The following is a 16733-nucleotide window of genomic DNA, read 5'->3' as shown; positions in this document are numbered from 1 at the left end:
ACCACAGAAGCTCTCACGCAGTTTTTTCAGCTCCTCCGCCCGCACCGCAGAAGCTGTTGCTCATTTCCATCAACGCTGGCCACGTGCTAAGACAGAAGTTGTTGCGCAGTTTCCACGCCCGTCCACCAGGCGGTACGCACTGATGCGTTCGGAGTCGCTCCTTGACGATGCAAAAATGTGGTGCAGATTCATTGGTTTAGCGAGGAAATATAGCTGGCGGATTAATGTAGGACGCCAGTGGAGTCAAATATATTTCAATGCTGTTGTTCTTTTTAGAGGTCAACAAAGGTCATACGTGTCCAATTTGGCGTCAGTCGGATGATTCACGTGTCATTTACAGCCGATCGTATGCACATGGCGAAGTACTACAGTTCGTCATTTTTCATCATTTTCAGCTGTGTTTCTAAAGCACTCTATTTCATTGTTGGAGTAATACTTACTCAGAGTGGCGAATTACTGAAATGGTTTGGAAGAAGTAAGAAAACGCTACATTTACTGCATGATTTAATTCAACAAAATTATCTGAGACATTTCTATCCTTTTAGAAATTTCATGGCAACGCTCTCACAAAGTTTTCGCGCCCATCCGCCCGTGGATCTGTTTGTCATTGGTGGAGGAACACTGACACCTACTGGCGAAATACTGATATTGTTTTTCATCCTGTTTATCTGCTGTTTCATTTGTGGAGCAATACTTACCCCAAGTGGCGAATTACTGAAATGGGTTTATAAACGCCAAAAATGGGATCAAAATCTGAACTTCAATCTAAAATGGCCGACTTCCTCTGGGGTTTAGACCATGGCTCCATGAGACTTTTTTGTAAGTCCTGACATGGTACACATGTGTACAAAGTTTCGTAATTGTAGGTTAAAGCATGGCTTGGGGCTGATCATTTAAAATTTTCTAGGGGGCGCTATAGAGAAATTAGGCCACACCCTACAAATATTGTGATGGATTCCTGTCGGAGTGGATGAAGATCCATCCTTGTGAGTTTGGAGCAGCTGTGCCCAAAAATGTGGAATTGAGAGCCAAACGTATGGCGATGGCGTTACAGGTCACTTCGCCACGCCGCCACGCCCAGCTGCTCCATTGAAGCTGGTCGGGGTTGGAATCCTCAACACACCAACATGTCTTCTGTGTCTGGGCACAGTTTCATGTTGATGAGGTCAAAGGGGTCAGATAGCGACCGTTCAAAGTAAAACATGACACTTCCTTTTCTCAGGGGCGTGGCCTAAGTGATGTCATCATTCGACCATAGGGTATTGTAGGACACCCGATGATGATCAATCACAGAAACTTTGGTGCCTCTGTGAGTTTCTGTGTAGGAGATATAGCAGTTTATTTTTTACGGCGAGTAGGTGAACTTTGACCCCTGCTAACCCCCCTTCAGCATTCTCAAAACTCACCGTTTTGATAAACTTTAGATGGGACATGCCTTATGAGCAGACTGACCGAGTTTGAAGCCGATCAATCGAAATCCCTAGGAGGAGTTCGATCAAATACGGCGGCTGTAAACGGCAAATGGGGTTAAAATCTGAACTTCAATCTAAAATGGCCGACTTCCTGTGGGGTTTAGACCATGGCTCCAAGAGACTTTTTGTAAGTCCTGACATGATACACATGTGTACAAAGTTTCGTATTTGTAGGTTAAAGCATGGCTTGGGTCTGATAATTTAAAGTTTTCTAGGGGGCGCTATAGAGAAATTAGGCCACGCCCACCAAATATTGTGATGGATTCCTGTCGGGGAGTCGATGAGGATCCATCCTTGTGAGTTTGGAGCAGCTGGGCCTGAAAATGGGGAATTGAGAGCCAAACGTATGGCAATGGCGTTAGAGGTCACTTCGCCACGCCGCCACGCCCCCTGCTCCATCGAATCTGGTCGGGGTTGGAATCCTCAATACACCAACATGTCTTCTGTGTCTGGGCACAGTTTCATGTTGATGAGGTCAAAGGGGTCAGATAACGACCATCCACAGTAAAACATTACACTTCCTGTTCTCATGGGGCGTGGCCTAAGTGATGTCATCATTCGACCATATGGTATTGTAGGACACCCGATGATGATCAATCACAGAAACTTTGGTGCCTCTGTGAGTTTCTGTGTAGGAGATATAGCAGTTTATTTTTTTATGGCGAGTAGGTGAACTTTGACCCCTGCTAACTCCCCTTCAGCATTCTCAAAAACTCACAGTTTTGATAACTTTAGATGAGACATGCCTTCTGAACAGACTGACCGAGTTTGAAGCCGATCAATCGAAATCCCTAGGAGGAGTTCGATCAAATACGGAGGCTGTAAACGGCAAAAATGGCCTCAAAATTGGACCTTCAATCCAAAATGGCTGACTTCCTGTGATACTTGCACTATGACATTAATTGTAAATTTTGAGCGTCCTGGGAGCTCTACAAGTGTACCAAATGTCATGTCTCTAGGATAAAGTAAGTGAATAGCAAAGGGTCCTTTGAAAATTTCTAGGTGGCGCTATTGAGCCATTTCTTGTGGAATTTTTGTGATGACTTTAAAATACGTAAATTTTAAACAGGCTTAAGGCCTCCGCCAAGTTTGGTGAGTTTTTGAATATGATAAAGCCCCAAAAAGCCAATTCATTTGGAGGAGAATCATAATAATAATTAAAGCTGCAAGCAGCCTCGAACGGCCCTCGCAGCCAAGCGCCGCTCCGGCCTATTGCCACCGCGGGTACGAGCAACCGCCGCCTCACGCCAGCCACCACAGAAGCTCTCACGCAGTTTTCAGCTCCTCTGCCCGCACCGCGGAAGCTGTTGCTCAGATTCCATCAACGCTGGCCACGTGCTAACACAGAAGTTGTTGCGCAGTTTCCGCGCCCGTCCACCAGGCGGTACGCACTGATGCGTTCGGAGGCGCTCCTTGACGATGCCAAAATGTGGTGCAGATCATTGGTTTAGCGAGGAAATATAGCTGGCGGATTAATGTAGGACGCGCAGTGGAGTCAAAATATATTTCAATGCTGTTGTTCTCTTTAGAGGTCAACAAAGGTCATACGTATCCAATTTGGCGTCAGTCGGATGATCCACGTGTCATTTACAGCCGATCATGTGCACATGGCGAAGTACTACAAGTACTGTGTAGGAAAGTACTGTGTAGGAAATATAGTTTGTCATTTTTCATCATTTTCAGCTGTGTTTCTAAAGCACTCTATTTCATTGTTGGAGTAATACTTACTCAGAGTGGCGAATTACTGAAATGGTTTGTAAGAAGTAAGAAAACGCTACATTTACTGCATGATTTAATTCAACAAAAAATTATCTGAGACATTTCGATCCTTTTAGGAATTTCATGGCCACGCTCTCACAAAGTTTTCACGGCCATCCGCCCGTGGATGTTTGTCATTGGTGGAGGAACACTGACACCTACTGGCGAAATACTGATATTGTTCTTCCTCCTGTTTATCTGCTGTTTCATTTGTGGAGCAATACTGACCGCAAGTGGCGAATTACTGAAATGGTTTATAAACGGCAAATTGGGATCAAAATCTAAACTTCAATCTAAAATGGGCCGACTTCCTGTGGGGTTTAGACCATGGCTCCAAGAGACTTTTTTGTAAGTCCTGACATGGTACACAGTGTACAAAGTTTCGTAATTGTAGGTTAAAGCATGGCTTGGGGCTGATCATTTAAAATTTTCTAGGGGGCGCTATAGATAAATTAGGCCACACCCTACAAATATTGTGATGGATTCCTGTCGGGGAGTGGATGAAGATCCATCCTTGTGAGTTTGGAGCAGCTGTGCCCAAAAATGTGGAATTGAGAGCCAAACGTATAGCAATGGCGTTACAGGTCACTTCGCCACGCCGCCACGCCCAGCTGCTCCATCGAAGCTGGTCGGGGTTGGAATCCTCAACACACCAACATGTCTTCTGTGTCTGGGCACAGTTTCATGTTGATGAGGTCAAAGGGGTGATATAGCGACCGTTAAGAGTAAAACATTACACTTCCTGTTCTCAGGGGCGTGGCCAAAGTGATGTCATCATTCGACCATAGGGTATTGTAGGACACCCGATGATGATCAATCACAGGAACTTTGGTCCCTCTGTGAGATTCTGTGTAGGAAATATAGCAGTTTATGTTTTTATGGCATGTAGGTGAACTTTGACCCCTGCTAAGCCCCCTTCAGCATACTCAAAAACTCACCGTTTTGATAACTTTAGATGGGACATGCCTTATGAACAGACTGACCGAGTTTGAAGCCGATCAATCGAAATCCCTAGGAGGAGTTCGATCAAATACGGAGGCTGTAAATTTCAAAAATGGGGTCAAAATCTGAACTTCAATCTAAAATGGCCGACTTCCTGTGGGTTTAGACCATGGCTCCAAGAGACTTTTTTGTAAGTCCTGACAAGGTACACATGTGTACAACGTTTTGTAACTGTAGGTTAAAGCATGGCTTGGGGCTGATCATTTAAATTTTCTAGGGGGCGCTATAGAGAAATTAGGCCACGCCCACCAAATATTGTGATGGATTCCTGTCGGGGAGTGGATGAGGATCCATCCTTGTGAGTTTGGAGCAGCTGGGACCGAAACTGTGGAATTGAGAGCAAAACGTATGGCGATGGCGTTACAGGTCACTTCGCCACGCCGCCACGCCCACCTGCTCCATCGAATCTGGTCGGGGTTGGAATCCTCAATACACCAACATGTCTTTGTGTCTGGGCACAGTTTCATGTTGATGAGGTCAAAGGGGTCAGATAGTGAAAGTTCACAGTAAAACATTACACTTCCTGTTTCTCAGGGGGCGTGGCCAAAGTGATGTCATCATTCGACCATAGGGTCTTGTAGGACACCTGATGATGATCAATCATAGAAACTTTGGTGCCTCTGTGAGTTTTCTGTGTAGGAGATATAGCAGTTTATTTTTTTATGGCGAGTAGGTGAACTTTGACCCCTGCTAACCCCCCTTCAGCATACTCAAAAACTCACGTTTTGATAACTTTAGATGGGACATGCCTTATGAACAGACTGACCGAGTTTGAAGCCGATCAATCGAAATCCCTAGAGGAGTTCGATCAAATACGGAGGCTGTAAATGGCAAAATGGCCTCAAAATTGGACCTTCAATCCAAAATGGCTGACTTCCTGTGATACTTGCACTATGACATTAATTGTAAATTTTGAGCGTCCTGGGGAGCTCTACAAGTGTACCAAATTTCATGTCTCTAGGAATAAAGTAAGTGAATAGCAAGGGTCCTTTGAAAATTTCTAGGTGGCGCTATTGAGCCATTTCTTGTGGGATTTTTTGTGATGACCTTAAAAATCAAAATTTTTAAACAGGCTTAAGGCCTCCGCCAAGTTTGGTGAGTTTTCCAATATGATAAGGCCCCCAAAAAGCCCCCCAAAGAGGTGGGAAGAAAAATAATAATAATTAAAGCTGCAAGCAGCCTCGAACGGCCCTCGCAGCCAAGCGCCGCTCCGGCCTATTGCCACCGCGGGGTACGAGCAACCGCCGCCTCACGCCAGCCACCACAGAAGCTCTCACGCAGTTTTCAGCGCCTCCGCCCGCACCGCGGAAGCTGTTGCTCAGTTTAAACTTCTCCAACTCCGGTCCAACAGAGCCTTCTTGCTCAAAAGCGTGGTTCGGATTAGCAACTCCAAAATCCAAGCAAAATGTTGAGCGTAGTCCAGTTCTGTGGCTCCAAAGAGCAGGCAAAATGTTCAGGAAAACTTCGCAGCTCCAGCTGTCGCCGGCTGACTGTTATTACGTAGCGTCGATCTGTTTTCTCATTGATGGAGTACCACTGCCTCCTGCTGGGGCAATACTGGTATTGCACTAGCAGTACCAGTATATCGCCACAAGGTGCCAGTGGTACTCCATCAACACTGACCCCAGTGTGTTCTTACTTCGCTGTGTCATAAATTTTGCTGAATGACTTTGTTTGTATTATTTCTAGCAAAAATGAATGAATGTTTGTACTTTAACCCACAAAATAAACTTATATATATATAAAAAGTTATAATAATGTATATTTAAAATAATTAATAACAACATAACCTATGGGCTGCTGTTTTCCTAGGGGGCGCTATAGAGAAATTAGGCCACACCCTCCAAATATTGTGATGGATTCCTGTGGGGAGTTGATGGGAATCCATCCTTGTGAGTTTGGAGCAGCTGTGCCCAAAAATGTGGAATTGAGAGCCAAACGTATGGTGATGGCGTTACAGGTCACTTTGCCATGCCGCCACGCCCACCTGCTCCATCGTAGCTGGTCGGGATTAGAATCCTCAACACACCAACATGTCTTCTGTGTCTGGGCACAGTTCATGTTGGTGAGGTCAAAGGGGTCAGATAGCGACCATTGACAGTAAAACATTACACTTCCTGTTCTCAGGGGGCGTGGCCTAAGTGATGTCATCATTCGACCATAGGGTATTGTCGGGCAGCCGATGATGATCAATCACAGTAACTTTGGTGCCTCTGTGAATTTGTGTGTAGGAAATATAGCAGTTCATGTTTTTATGGCGTGTAGGTGACTTTGACCCCTGCTAACCCCCCTTCAGCATTCTCAAAAACTCACCGTTTTGATAACTTTAGATGGGACATGCCTTATGAACAGACTGACCGAGTTTGAAGCCGATAAATCGAAATCCCTAGGAGGAGTTCGATCAAATACCAAGGCTGTAAATGGCAAAAATGGGGTCAAAATTTGAACTTCAATCTAAATGGCCGACTTCCTGTGGGTTTAGACCATGGCTCCAAGACTTTTTTGTAAGTCCTGACAAGGTACACATGTGTACAAAGTTTTGTAATTGTAGGTTAAAGCATGGCTTGGGGCTGATCATTTAAAGTTTTCTAGGGGGCGCTATAGAGAAATTAGGCCACACCCACCAAATATTATGATGGATTCCTGTCGGGGAGTTGATGGGGATCCATCTTTGTGAGTTTGGAGCAGCTGGGCCTCAAAATGTGGAATTGAGAGCCAAACGTATGGCGATGGCGTTAGAGGTCACTTCGCCACGCCACCATGCCCACCTGCTCCATCAAAGCAGGTCGGGGTTGGAATCCTCAATACACCAACATGTCTTCTGTGTCTGGGCACAGTTTCATGTTGATGAGGTCAAAGGGGTCAGATAGTGAAAGTTCACAGTAAAACATTACACTTCCTGTTCTCAGGGGGCGTGGCCAAAGTGATGTCATCATTCGACCATAGGGTATTGTAGAACACCCGATGATGATCAATCATAGAAACTTTGGTGCCTCTGTGAGTTTCTGTGTAGGAGATATAGCAGTTTATTTTTTTACGGCGAGTAGGTGAACTTTGACCCCTGCTAACCCCCTTCAGCATACTCAAAAACTCACCGTTTTGATAACTTAGCTGGGACATGCCTTATGAACAGACTGACCGAGTTTGAAGCCGATCAATCGAAATCCCTAGGAGGAGTTCGATCAAATACGGAGGCTGTAAATGGCAAAAATGGCCTCAAAATTGGACCTTCAATCCAAAATGGCTGACTTCCTGTGATACTTGCACTATGACATTAATTGTAAATTTTGAGCGTCCTGGGGAGCTCTACAAGTGTACCACATTTCATGTCTCTAGGATAAAGTAAGTGAATAGCAAAGGGTCCTTTGAAAATTTCTAGGTGGCGCTATTGAGCCATTGTGGGATTTTTGTGATGACCTTAAAAATCAAAATTTTTAAACAGGCTTAAGGCCTCCGCCAAGTTTGGTGAGTTTCCAATATGATAAGGCCCCCAAAAAGCCCCCCAAAGAGGTGGGAAGAAAAATAATAATAATAATTAAAGCTGCAAGCAGCCTCGAACGGCCCTCGCAGCCAAGCGCCGCTCCGGCCTATTGCCACCGCGGGGTACGAGCAACCGCCGCCTCACGCGAGCCACCACAGAAGCTCTCACGCAGTTTTCAGCGCCTCCGCCCGCACCGCGGAAGCTGTTGCTCAGTTTAAACTTCTTCAACTCCGGTCCAACAGAGCCTTCTTGCTCAAAAGCGTGGTTCGGATTTGCAACTCCAAAATCCAAGCAAAATGTTGAGCGTAGTCCAGTTCTGTGGCTCCAAAAAGCAGGCAAAATGTTCAGGAAAACTTCGCAGCTCCAGCTGTCGCCGGCTGACTGTTATTACGTAGCGTCGATCTGTTTTCTCATTGATGGAGTACCACTGCCTCCTGCTGGGGCAATACTGGTATTGCACTAGCAGTACCAGTATATCGCCACAAGGTGCCAGTCGTACTCCATCAACACTGACCCCAGTGTGTTCTTACTTCGCTGTCATAAGTTTTGCTGAATGACTTTGTTTGTATTATTTCTAGCAAAAATGAATGAATGTTTGTACTTTAACCCACAAAATAAACTTATATATATATATATATAAAGTTAATAATGTATATTTAAATAATTAATAACATAACCTATGGGCTGCTGTTTTCTAGGGGCGCTATAGAGAAATTAGGCCACGCCCTACAAATATTGTGATGGATTCTAGTCGGGAGTGGATAAATATTCATCCTTGTGAGTTTGCAGCAGCTGAGCCCGAAAATGTGGTATTGAGAGCCAAACGTATGGCGATGGCGTTACAGGTAACTTCGCCACGCCGCCATGCCCACCTGCTCTATCGTAGCTGGTCGGGGTTGGAATCCTCAATACACCAACATGTCTTCTGTGTCTGGGCACAGTTTCATGTTGATGAGGTCAAAGGGGTCAGATAGCGAACGTTCACAGTAAAACATTACACTTCCTGTTCTAAGGGGGCGTGGCCTAAGTGATGTCATCATTTCACCATAGGGTATTCTAGGAGACCCGATGATGATCAATCACTCAAACTTTGGTTCCTCTGTGAGTTTCTGTGTAGGAGATATAGCAGTTTATTTGTTATGGGGAGTAGGTGAACTTTGACCCCTGCTAACCCCCCTTCAGCATACTCAAAAAACTCACCGTTTTGATAACTTTAGATGGGACATGCCTTATGAACAGACTGACGGAGTTTGAAGCCGATCAATCAAAATCCCTAGGAGGAGTTCGATCAAATACGAAGGCTGTAAACGGCAAAAATGGGTCAAAATCCAAACTTCAATCCAAAATGGCTGACTTCCTGTGGGTTTAGACAATGGCTCCAAGAGACTTTTTTTGTAAGTCCTGACAAGGTACACACGTGTACAAAGTTTCGTAATTGTAGGTTAAAGCATGGCTTGGGGCTGATCATTTAAAGTGTTCTAGGGGGCGCTATAGAGAAATTAGGCCACACCCACCAAATATTGTGATGGATTCCTGTCGGGGAGTAGATGAGGGTCCATCTTTGTGAAATTGGAGCAGCTGGGCCCAAAAATGTGGAATTGAGAGCCAAACGTATGGCGATGGCGTTACAGGTAACTTCGCCACGCCGCCATGCCCACCTGCTCTATCAAAGCTGGTCGGGGTTGGAATCCTCAATACACCAACATGTCTTCTGTGTCTGGGCACAGTTTCATGTTGATGAGGTCAAAGGGGTCAGATAGCGACAGTCCACACTAAAACATTACACTTCCTGTTCTCAGGGGGCGTGGCCTAAGTGATGTCATCATTCGACCATAGGGTATTGTAGGGCAGCCGATGATGATCAATCACAGTAACTTTGGTGCCTCTGTGAGTTTCTGTGTAGGAGATATAGCAGTTTATTTGTTATGGGGAGTAGGTGAACTTTGACCCCTGCTAACCCCCTTCAGCATACTCAAAAACTCACCGTTTTGATAACTTTAGATGGGACATGCCTTATGAACAGACTGACCGAGTTTCAAGCCGATCAACCGAAATCCCTAGGAGGAGTTCGATCAAATACGAAGGCTGTAAACGGCAAAAATGGGTGAAAATTTGACCTTCAATCCAAATGGCTGACTTCCTGTGATACTTGCACTATGACATTAATTGTAAATTTTGAGCATCTTGGGGAGCTCTACAAGTGTACCAAATTTCATGTCTCTAGGATAAAGTAAGTGAATAGCAAAGGGTCCTTTGAAAATTTCTAGGTGGCGCTATTGAGACATTTCTTGTGGAATTTTTGCGACGACTTTAAAATACGTAAATTTGAAACAGGCTTAAGGACTCCGCCAAGTTTGGTGAGTTTTTGAATATGATAAAGGCCCCAAAAAGCCAATTCATTTGGAGGGAGAATCATAATAATAATAATAATAATAATAATTAAAGCTGCAAGCAGCCTCGAACGGCCCTCGCAGCCAAGCGCCGCTCCGGCCTATTGCCACCGGGGGTACTAGCAACCGTCACCTCACGTCAGCCACCACAGAAGCTCTCACGCAGTTTTCAGCTCCTCCGCCCGCACCGCGGAAGCTGTTGCTCAGTTTCCATCAACGCTGGCCACGTGCTAACACAGAAGTTGTTGCGCAGTTTCCGCGCCCGTCCACCAGGCGGTACGCACTGATGCGTTCGGAGGCGCTCCTTGACGATGCAAAAAATGTGGTGCAGATTCATTGGTTTAGCGAGGAAATATAGCTGGCAGATTAATGTAGGACCCGCAGTGGAGTCTGAACTTCAATCTAAAATGGCCGACTTCCTCTGGGGTTTAGACCATGGCTCCAAGAGACTTTCTTGTAAGTCCTGACATGGTACACACGTGTACAAAGTTTCGTAATTGTAGGTTAAAGCATGGCTTGGGGCTGATCATTTAAAATTTTCTAGGGGGCGCTATAGAGAAATTAGGGCACACCCTACAAATATTGTGATGGATTTCTGTCGGGAGAGGATGAAGATCCATCCTTGTGAGTTTGGAGCAGCTGGCCCAAAAATGTGGAATTGAGAGCCAAACGTATGGCGATGGCGTTACAGGTCACTTCGCCACGGCGCCACGCCCAGCTGCTCCATTGAAGCTGGTCGGGGTTGAAATCCTCAATACACCAACATGTCTTCGGTGTCTGGTCACAGTTTCATGTTGATGAGGTCAAAAGGTTCAGATAGCGACCGTTCACAGTAAAACATGACACTTCCTGTTCTCAGGGGGCGTGGCCTAAGTGATGTCATCATTCGACCATAAGGTATTGTAGGACACCCGATGATGATCAATCACTGAAACTTTGGTGCCTTTGTGAGTTTCTGTGTAGGAGATATAGCAGTTTATTTTTTATGGGAGTAGGTGAACTTTGACCCCTGCCAACCCCCCTTCAGCATACTGAAAAAGTCACCGTTTTGATAACTTTAGATGGGACATGCTTTATAAACAGACTGGCTGAGTTTGAAGCCGATCAATCAAAATCCCTAGGAGGAGTTCGATCAAATACGAAGGCTGCAAACTGCAAAAATGGGGTCAAAATCCGAACTTCAATCCAAAATGGCCGACTTCCTGTGGGGTTTAGACCATGGCTCCAAGAGACTTTTTTGTAAGTCCTGACAAGGTACACATGTGTACAAAGTTTTGTAATTGTAGGTTAAAGCATGGCTTGGGGCTGATCATTTAAAGTTTTCTAGGGGGCGCTATTGAGAAATTAGGCCACACCCACCAAATATTATGATGGATTCCTGTCGGGAGTTGATGGGGATCCATCTTTGTGAGTTTGGAGCAGCTGGGCCTCAAAATGTGGAATTGAGAGCCAAACGTATGGCGATGGCGTTAGAGGTCACTTCGCCACACCACCATGCCCACCTGCTCCATCAAAGCAGGTCGGGGTTGGAATCCTCAATACACCAACATGTTCTCTGTGTCTGGGCACAGTTTCATGTTGATGAGGTCAAAGGGGTCAGATAGTGAAAGTTCACAGTAAAACATTACACTTCCTGTTCTCAGGGGGCGTGGCCAAAGTGATGTCATCATTCGACCATAGGGTATTGTAGAACACCCGATGATGATCAATCATAGAAACTTTGGTGCCTCTGTGAGTTTCTGTGTAGGAGATATAGCAGTTTATTTTTTTACAGCGAGTAGGTGAACTTTGACCCCTGCTAACCCCCCTTCAGCATACTCAAAAACTCACCGTTTTGATAACTTTAGCTGGGACATGCCTTATGAACAGACTGACCGAGTTTGAAGCCGATCAATCGAAATCCCTAGGAGGAGTTCGATCAAATACGGAGGCTGTAAATGGCAAAAATGGCCTCAAAATTGGACCTTCAATCCAAAATGGCTGACTTCCTGTGATACTTGCACTATGACATTAATTGTAAATTTTGAGCGTCCTGGGGAGCTCTACAAGTGTACCACATTTCATGTCTCTAGATAAAGTAAGTGAATAGCAAAGGGTCCTTTGAAAATTTCTAGGTGGCGCTATTGAGCCATTTCTTGTGGATTTTTGTGATGACCTTAAAAATCAAAATTTTTAAACAGGCTTAAGGCCTCCGCCAAGTTTGGTGAGTTTTCCAATATGATAAGGCCCCCAAAAAGCCCCCCAAAGAGGTGGGAAGAAAAATAATAATAATTAAAGCTGCAAGCAGCCTCGAACGGCCCTCGCAGCCAGCGCCGCTCCGGCCTATTGCCACCGCGGGGTACGAGCAACCGCCGCCTCACGCCAGCCACCACAGAAGCTCTCACGCAGTTTTCAGCTCCTCTGCCCGCACCGCGGAAGCTGTTGCTCAGATTCCATCAACGCTGGCCACGTGCTAACACAGAAGTTGTTGCGCAGTTTCCGCGCCCGTCCACCAGGCGGTACGCACTGATGCGTTCGGAGGCGCTCCTTGACGATGCCAAAAAAATGTGGTGCAGATTCATTGGTTTAGCGAGGAAATATAGCTGGCGGATTAATGTAGGACGCGCAGTGGAGTCAAAATATATTTCAATGCTGTTGTTCTCTTTAGAGGTCAACAAAGGTCATACGTATCCAATTTGGCGTCAGTCGGATGATCCACGTGTCATTTACAGCCGATCATGTGCACATGGCGAAGTACTACAGTTTGTCATTTTTCATCATTTTCAGCTGTGTTTCTAAAGCACTCTATTTCATTGTTGGAGTAATACTTACTCAGAGTGGCGAATTACTGAAATGGTTTGTAAGAAGTAAGAAAAACGCTACATTTACTGCATGATTTAATTCAACAAAAAATTATCTCAGACATTTCTATCCTTTTAGAATGTCATGGCAACGCTCTCACAAAGTTTTCACGGCCATCCGCCCGTGGATCTGTTTGTCATTGGTGGAGGAACACTGACACCTACTGGCGAATACTGATATTGTTCTTCCTCCTGTTTATCTGCTGTTTCATTTGTGGAGCAATACTGACCGCAAGTGGCGAATTACTGAAATGGTTTATAAACGGCAAAATTGGGATCAAAATCTAAACTTCAATCTAAAATGGCCGACTTCCTGTGGGGTTTAGACCATGGGTCCAACAGACTTTTTTGTAAGTCCTGACATGGTACACAAGTGTACAAAGTTTCGTAATTGTAGGTTAAAGCATGGCTTGGGGCTGATCATTTAAAATTTTCTAGGGGGCGCTATAGATAATTAGGCCACACCCTACAAATATTGTGATGGATTCCTGTCGGGGAGTGGATGAAGATCCATCCTTGTGAGTTTGGAGCAGCTGTGCCCAAAAATGTGGAATTGAGAGCCAAACGTATGGCAATGGCGTTACAGGTCACTTCGCCACGCCGCCACGCCCAGCTGCTCCATCGAAGCTGGTCGGGGTTGGAATCCTCAACACACCAACATGTCTTCTGTGTCTGGGCACAGTTTCATGTTGATGAGGTCAAAGGGGTGATATAGCGACCGTTAAGAGTAAAACATTACACTTCCTGTTCTCAGGGGGCGTGGCCAAAGTGATGTCATCATTCGACCATAGGGTATTGTAGGACACCCGATGATGATCAATCACAGGAACTTTGGTCCCTCTGTGAGATTCTGTGTAGGAAATATAGCAGTTTATGTTTTTATGGCATGTAGGTGAACTTTGACCCCTGCTAAGCCCCCTTCAGCATACTCAAAAACTCACCGTTTTGATAACTTTAGATGGGACATGCCTTATGAACAGACTGACCGAGTTTGAAGCCGATCAATCCAAATCCCTAGGAGGAGTTCGATCAAATACGGAGGCTGTAAATTTAAAAATGGGGTCAAAATCTGAACTTCAATCTAAAATGGCCGACTTCCTGTGGGGTTTAGACCATGGCTCCAAGAGACTTTTTTGTAAGTCCTGACAAGGTACACATGTGTACAACGTTTTGTAACTGTAGGTTAAAGCATGGCTTGGGGCTGATCATTTAAAGTTTTCTAGGGGGCGCTATAGAGAAATTAGGCCACGCCCACCAAATATTGTGATGGATTCCTGTCGGGGAGTGGATGAGGATCCATCCTTGTGATTTTGGAGCAGCTGGGACCGAAACTGTGGAATTGAGAGCAAAACGTATGGCGATGGCGTTACAGGTCACTTCGCCACGCCGCCACGCCCACCTGCTCCATCGAATCTGGTCGGGGTTGGAATCCTCAATACACCAACATGTCTTCTGTGTCTGGGCACAGTTTCATGTTCATGAGGTCAAAGGGTGAGATAGCGACCGTTCGCAGTAAAACATTACACTTCCTGTTCTCAGGGGGCGTGGCCAAAGTGATGTCATCATTCGACCATAGGGTCTTGTAGGACACCCGATGATGATCAATCATAGAAACTTTGGTGCCTCTGTGAGTTTCTGTGTAGGAGATATAGCAGTTTATTTTTTATGGCGAGTAGGTGAACTTTGACCCCTGCTAACCCCCCTTCAGCATACTCAAAAACTCACCGTTTTGATAACTTTAGATGGGACATGCCTTATGAACAGACTGACCGAGTTTGAAGCCGATCAATCGAAATCCTAGGAGGAGTTCGATCAAATACGGAGGCTGTAAATGGCAAAAATGGCCTCAAAATTGGACCTTCAATCCAAAATGGCTGACTTCCTGTGATACTTGCACTATGACATTAATTGTAAATTTTGAGCGTCCTGGGGAGCTCTACAAGTGTACCAAATTTCATGTCTCTAGGATAAAGTAAGTGAATAGCAAAGGGTCCTTTGAAAATTTCTAGGTGGCGCTATTGAGCCATTTCTTGTGGGATTTTTGTGATGACCTTAAAATCAAAATTTTTAAACAGGCTTAAGGCCTCCGCCAAGTTTGGTGAGTTTTCCAATATGATAAGGCCCCCAAAAAGCCCCCCAAAGAGGTGGGAAGAAAAATAATAATAATTAAAGCTGCAAGCAGCCTCGAACGGCCCTCGCAGCCAAGCGCCGCTCCGGCCTATTGCCACCGCGGGGTACGAGCAACCGCCGCCTCACGCCAGCCACCACAGAAGCTCTCACGCAGTTTTCACCGCCTCCGCCCGCACCGCGGAAGCTGTTTGCTCAGTTTAAACTTCTCCAACTCCGGTCCAACAGAGCCTTCTTGCTCAAAAGCGTGGTTCGGATTTGCAACTCCAAAATCCAAGCAAAATGTTGAGCGTAGTCCAGTTCTGTGGCTCCAAAAAGCAAGCAAAATGTTCAGGAAAACTTCGCAGCTCCAGCTGTCGCGGCTGACTGTTATTACGTAGCGTCGATCTGTTTTCTCATTGATGGAGTACCACTGCCTCCTGCTGGGGCAATACTGGTATTGCACTAGCAGTACCAGTATATCGCCACAAGGTGCCAGTGGTACTCCATCAACACTGACCCCAGTGTGTTCTTACTTCGCTGTGTCATAAGTTTTGCTGAATGACTTTGTTTGTATTATTTCTAGCAAAAATGAATGAATGTTTGTACTTTAACCACAAATAAACTTATATATATAAAAAGTTATAATAATGTATATTTAAATAATTAATAACATAACCTATGGGCTGCTGTTTTCTAGGGGGCGCTATAGAGAAATTAGGCCACGCCCACCAAATATTGTGATGGATTCCTGTCGAGGAGTGGATGAAGATCCATCCTTGTGAGTTTGGAGCAGCTGGGCCCAAAAATGTGGAATTGAGAGCCAAACGTATGGCGATGGCGTTACAGGTCACTTCGCCACGCCGCCACGCCCACCTGCTCCATCGTAGCTGGTCGGGGTTGAAATCCTCAATACACCAACATGTCTTCGGTGTCTTGTCACAGTTTCATGTTGATGAGGTCAAAAGGGTCAGATAGCGACCGTTCACAGTAAAACATGACACTTCCTGTTGTCAGGGGGCGTGGCCTAAGTGATGTCATCACTCGACCATAGGATGTTGTAGGACACCAGTTGATGATCAATCACTGAAACTTTGGTGCCTTTGTGAGTTTCTGTGTAGGAGATATAGCAGTTTATTTTTTATGGGGAGTAGGTGAACTTTGACCCCTGCCAACCCCCTTCAGCATACTCAAAAACTCACCGTTTTGATAACTTTAGATGAGACATGCCTTATGAACAGACTGACCGAGTTTGAAGCCGATCAATCGAAATCCCTGGGAGGAGTTCGATCAAATACGAAGGCTGCAAACTGCAAAAATTGGTCAAAATCCGAACTTCGATCCAAAATGGCCGACTTCCTGTGGGGTTTAGACCATGGCTCCAAGAGACTTTTTTGTAAGTCCTGACAAGGTACACACGTGTACAAAGTTTCGTAATTGTAGGTTAAAGCATGGCTTGGGGCTGATCATTTAAAGTTTTCTAGGGGGCGCTATAGAGAAATTAGGCCACCCCCACCAAATATTGTGATGGATTCCTGTGGGGGAGTGGATGAGGATCCATCTTTGTGAAATTGGAGCAGCTGGGCCCAAAAATGTGGAATTGAGAGCCAAACGTATGGCGATGGCGTTAGAGGTCACTTCGCCACGCCGCCACGCCCACCTGCTCCATCGAATCTGGTCGGGG

This window comes from Poeciliopsis prolifica, unplaced genomic scaffold, assembly GCF_027474105.1.
Source record: "Poeciliopsis prolifica strain line A6 unplaced genomic scaffold, Auburn_PproV2 SCAFFOLD044, whole genome shotgun sequence".
In the NCBI taxonomy this organism is placed as follows: domain Eukaryota; kingdom Metazoa; phylum Chordata; class Actinopteri; order Cyprinodontiformes; family Poeciliidae; genus Poeciliopsis; species Poeciliopsis prolifica.
Note: the sequence above shows the minus strand (reverse complement) of the source record.